This window comes from Polistes dominula, unplaced genomic scaffold (assembly GCF_049000335.1).
Source record: "Polistes dominula isolate Pdom_NZ unplaced genomic scaffold, Pdom_raw_medaka contig_18, whole genome shotgun sequence".
Taxonomy (NCBI): Eukaryota; Metazoa; Arthropoda; class Insecta; order Hymenoptera; family Vespidae; genus Polistes; species Polistes dominula.
Genome location: NW_028301164.1, coordinates 5,355,892 through 5,362,579, shown reverse-complemented (window position 1 = coordinate 5,362,579; position 6,688 = coordinate 5,355,892).

Here is a 6,688-nt window from a genome sequence, read left to right as displayed (position 1 = left end):
TGTAGACTGAGTAATTTTTCTATAATGCAGTTAATATACAAATATCATTTGATTGCTGAATACTGTACAATGTAATTCCAACATTTTTCTTGTAATTTTATCGAGTTTAAATGACAAAAAATCTTTTAATTAAAGATATAAGAATCATCTAATATATAAACATATCATTTTTGTAATCCTTTAGTTTTTCTCTAACGCAGTAAAGAAACATTTAAAAACTAATTGTATGCGAGAATTACATACATTTTTCAATATAATACCTGTAAAAAAATCGATTTTGTATCATAGGAAATATGTGTATACCTAAAAAAACGAAAAATTTTCGATATTCTTACATAGGATTTTTGTAGACTAAGTAATTTTTCTATAATGCAGTTAATATACAAATATCATTTGATTGCTGAATACTGTACAATGTAATTCCAACATTTTTCTTGTAATTTTATCGAGTTTAAATGACAAAAAATCTTTTAATTAAAGATATAAGAATCATCTAATATATAAACATATCATTTTTGTAATCCTTTAGTTTTTCTCTAACGCAGTAAAGAAACATTTAAAAACTAATTGTATGCGAGAATTACATACATTTTTCAATATAATACCTGTAAAAAAATCGATTTTGTATCATAGGAAATATGTGTATACCTAAAAAAACGAAAAATTTTCGATATTCTTACATATGATTTTTGTAGACTGAGTAATTTTTCTATAATGCAGTTAATATACAAATATCATTTGATTGCTGAATACTGTACAATGTAATTCCAACATTTTTCTTGTAATTTTATCGAGTTTAAATGACAAAAAATCTTTTAATTAAAGATATAAGAATCATCTAATATATAAACATATCATTTTTGTAATCCTTTAGTTTTTCTCTAACGCAGTAAAGAAACATTTAAAAACTAATTGTATGCGAGAATTACATACATTTTTCAATATAATACCTGTAAAAAAATCGATTTTGTATCATAGGAAATATGTGTATACCTAAAAAAACGAAAAATTTTCGATATTCTTACATAGGATTTTTGTAGACTAAGTAATTTTTCTATAATGCAGTTAATATACAAATATCATTTGATTGCTGAATACTGTACAATGTAATTCCAACATTTTTCTTGTAATTTTATCGAGTTTAAATGACAAAAAATCTTTTAATTAAAGATATAAGAATCATCTAATATATAAACATATCATTTTTGTAATCCTTTAGTTTTTCTCTAACGCAGTAAAGAAACATTTAAAAACTAATTGTATGCGAGAATTACATACATTTTTCAATATAATACCTGTAAAAAAATCGATTTTGTATCATAGGAAATATGTGTATACCTAAAAAAACGAAAAATTTTCGATATTCTTACATAGGATTTTTGTAGACTAAGTAATTTTTCTATAATGCAGTTAATATACAAATATCATTTGATTGCTGAATACTGTACAATGTAATTCCAACATTTTTCTTGTAATTTTATCGAGTTTAAATGACAAAAAATCTTTTAATTAAAGATATAAGAATCATCTAATATATAAACATATCATTTTTGTAATCCTTTAGTTTTTCTCTAACGCAGTAAAGAAACATTTAAAAACTAATTGTATGCGAGAATTACATACATTTTTCAATATAATACCTGTAAAAAAATCGATTTTGTATCATAGGAAATATGTGTATACCTAAAAAAACGAAAAATTTTCGATATTCTTACATAGGATTTTTGTAGACTAAGTAATTTTTCTATAATGCAGTTAATATACAAATATCATTTGATTGCTGAATACTGTACAATGTAATTCCAACATTTTTCTTGTAATTTTATCGAGTTTAAATGACAAAAAATCTTTTAATTAAAGATATAAGAATCATCTAATATATAAACATATCATTTTTGTAATCCTTTAGTTTTTCTCTAACGCAGTAAAGAAACATTTAAAAACTAATTGTATGCGAGAATTACATACATTTTTCAATATAATACCTGTAAAAAAATCGATTTTGTATCATAGGAAATATGTGTATACCTAAAAAAACGAAAAATTTTCGATATTCTTACATAGGATTTTTGTAGACTAAGTAATTTTTCTATAATGCAGTTAATATACAAATATCATTTGATTGCTGAATACTGTACAATGTAATTCCAACATTTTTCTTGTAATTTTATCGAGTTTAAATGACAAAAAATCTTTTAATTAAAGATATAAGAATCATCTAATATATAAACATATCATTTTTGTAATCCTTTAGTTTTTCTCTAACGCAGTAAAGAAACATTTAAAAACTAATTGTATGCGAGAATTACATACATTTTTCAAAATAATACCTGTAAAAAAATCGATTTTGTATCATAGGAAATATGTGTATACCTAAAAAAACGAAAAATTTTCGATATTCTTACATATGATTTTTGTAGACTGAGTAATTTTTCTATAATGCAGTTAATATACAAATATCATTTGATTGCTGAATACTGTACAATGTAATTCCAACATTTTTCTTGTAATTTTATCGAGTTTAAATGACAAAAAATCTTTTAATTAAAGATATAAGAATCATCTAATATATAAACATATCATTTTTGTAATCCTTTAGTTTTTCTCTAACGCAGTAAAGAAACATTTAAAAACTAATTGTATGCGAGAATTACATACATTTTTCAATATAATACCTGTAAAAAAATCGATTTTGTATCATAGGAAATATGTGTATACCTAAAAAAACGAAAAATTTTCGATATTCTTACATATGATTTTTGTAGACTGAGTAATTTTTCTATAATGCAGTTAATATACAAATATCATTTGATTGCTGAATACTGTACAATGTAATTCCAACATTTTTCTTGTAATTTTATCGAGTTTAAATGACAAAAAATCTTTTAATTAAAGATATAAGAATCATCTAATATATAAACATATCATTTTTGTAATCCTTTAGTTTTTCTCTAACGCAGTAAAGAAACATTTAAAAACTAATTGTATGCGAGAATTACATACATTTTTCAATATAATACCTGTAAAAAAATCGATTTTGTATCATAGGAAATATGTGTATACCTAAAAAAACGAAAAATTTTCGATATTCTTACATAGGATTTTTGTAGACTGAGTAATTTTTCTATAATGCAGTTAATATACAAATATCATTTGATTGCTGAATACTGTACAATGTAATTCCAACATTTTTCTTGTAATTTTATCGAGTTTAAATGACAAAAAATCTTTTAATTAAAGATATAAGAATCATCTAATATATAAACATATCATTTTTGTAATCCTTTAGTTTTTCTCTAACGCAGTAAAGAAACATTTAAAAACTAATTGTATGCGAGAATTACATACATTTTTCAATATAATACCTGTAAAAAAATCGATTTTGTATCATAGGAAATATGTGTATACCTAAAAAAACGAAAAATTTTCGATATTCTTACATATGATTTTTGTAGACTGAGTAATTTTTCTATAATGCAGTTAATATACAAATATCATTTGATTGCTGAATACTGTACAATGTAATTCCAACATTTTTCTTGTAATTTTATCGAGTTTAAATGACAAAAAATCTTTTAATTAAAGATATAAGAATCATCTAATATATAAACATATCATTTTTGTAATCCTTTAGTTTTTCTCTAACGCAGTAAAGAAACATTTAAAAACTAATTGTATGCGAGAATTACATACATTTTTCAATATAATACCTGTAAAAAAATCGATTTTGTATCATAGGAAATATGTGTATACCTAAAAAAACGAAAAATTTTCGATATTCTTACATATGATTTTTGTAGACTGAGTAATTTTTCTATAATGCAGTTAATATACAAATATCATTTGATTGCTGAATACTGTACAATGTAATTCCAACATTTTTCTTGTAATTTTATCGAGTTTAAATGACAAAAAATCTTTTAATTAAAGATATAAGAATCATCTAATATATAAACATATCATTTTTGTAATCCTTTAGTTTTTCTCTAACGCAGTAAAGAAACATTTAAAAACTAATTGTATGCGAGAATTACATACATTTTTCAATATAATACCTGTAAAAAAATCGATTTTGTATCATAGGAAATATGTGTATACCTAAAAAAACGAAAAATTTTCGATATTCTTACATAGGATTTTTGTAGACTAAGTAATTTTTCTATAATGCAGTTAATATACAAATATCATTTGATTGCTGAATACTGTACAATGTAATTCCAACATTTTTCTTGTAATTTTATCGAGTTTAAATGACAAAAAATCTTTTAATTAAAGATATAAGAATCATCTAATATATAAACATATCATTTTTGTAATCCTTTAGTTTTTCTCTAACGCAGTAAAGAAACATTTAAAAACTAATTGTATGCGAGAATTACATACATTTTTCAATATAATACCTGTAAAAAAATCGATTTTGTATCATAGGAAATATGTGTATACCTAAAAAAACGAAAAATTTTCGATATTCTTACATAGGATTTTTGTAGACTAAGTAATTTTTCTATAATGCAGTTAATATACAAATATCATTTGATTGCTGAATACTGTACAATGTAATTCCAACATTTTTCTTGTAATTTTATCGAGTTTAAATGACAAAAAATCTTTTAATTAAAGATATAAGAATCATCTAATATATAAACATATCATTTTTGTAATCCTTTAGTTTTTCTCTAACGCAGTAAAGAAACATTTAAAAACTAATTGTATGCGAGAATTACATACATTTTTCAAAATAATACCTGTAAAAAAATCGATTTTGTATCATAGGAAATATGTGTATACCTAAAAAAACGAAAAATTTTCGATATTCTTACATATGATTTTTGTAGACTGAGTAATTTTTCTATAATGCAGTTAATATACAAATATCATTTGATTGCTGAATACTGTACAATGTAATTCCAACATTTTTCTTGTAATTTTATCGAGTTTAAATGACAAAAAATCTTTTAATTAAAGATATAAGAATCATCTAATATATAAACATATCATTTTTGTAATCCTTTAGTTTTTCTCTAACGCAGTAAAGAAACATTTAAAAACTAATTGTATGCGAGAATTACATACATTTTTCAATATAATACCTGTAAAAAAATCGATTTTGTATCATAGGAAATATGTGTATACCTAAAAAAACGAAAAATTTTCGATATTCTTACATAGGATTTTTGTAGACTAAGTAATTTTTCTATAATGCAGTTAATATACAAATATCATTTGATTGCTGAATACTGTACAATGTAATTCCAACATTTTTCTTGTAATTTTATCGAGTTTAAATGACAAAAAATCTTTTAATTAAAGATATAAGAATCATCTAATATATAAACATATCATTTTTGTAATCCTTTAGTTTTTCTCTAACGCAGTAAAGAAACATTTAAAAACTAATTGTATGCGAGAATTACATACATTTTTCAAAATAATACCTGTAAAAAAATCGATTTTGTATCATAGGAAATATGTGTATACCTAAAAAAACGAAAAATTTTCGATATTCTTACATATGATTTTTGTAGACTGAGTAATTTTTCTATAATGCAGTTAATATACAAATATCATTTGATTGCTGAATACTGTACAATGTAATTCCAACATTTTTCTTGTAATTTTATCGAGTTTAAATGACAAAAAATCTTTTAATTAAAGATATAAGAATCATCTAATATATAAACATATCATTTTTGTAATCCTTTAGTTTTTCTCTAACGCAGTAAAGAAACATTTAAAAACTAATTGTATGCGAGAATTACATACATTTTTCAATATAATACCTGTAAAAAAATCGATTTTGTATCATAGGAAATATGTGTATACCTAAAAAAACGAAAAATTTTCGATATTCTTACATAGGATTTTTGTAGACTAAGTAATTTTTCTATAATGCAGTTAATATACAAATATCATTTGATTGCTGAATACTGTACAATGTAATTCCAACATTTTTCTTGTAATTTTATCGAGTTTAAATGACAAAAAATCTTTTAATTAAAGATATAAGAATCATCTAATATATAAACATATCATTTTTGTAATCCTTTAGTTTTTCTCTAACGCAGTAAAGAAACATTTAAAAACTAATTGTATGCGAGAATTACATACATTTTTCAAAATAATACCTGTAAAAAAATCGATTTTGTATCATAGGAAATATGTGTATACCTAAAAAAACGAAAAATTTTCGATATTCTTACATATGATTTTTGTAGACTGAGTAATTTTTCTATAATGCAGTTAATATACAAATATCATTTGATTGCTGAATACTGTACAATGTAATTCCAACATTTTTCTTGTAATTTTATCGAGTTTAAATGACAAAAAATCTTTTAATTAAAGATATAAGAATCATCTAATATATAAACATATCATTTTTGTAATCCTTTAGTTTTTCTCTAACGCAGTAAAGAAACATTTAAAAACTAATTGTATGCGAGAATTACATACATTTTTCAATATAATACCTGTAAAAAAATCGATTTTGTATCATAGGAAATATGTGTATACCTAAAAAAACGAAAAATTTTCGATATTCTTACATATGATTTTTGTAGACTGAGTAATTTTTCTATAATGCAGTTAATATACAAATATCATTTGATTGCTGAATACTGTACAATGTAATTCCAACATTTTTCTTGTAATTTTATCGAGTTTAAATGACAAAAAATCTTTTAATTAA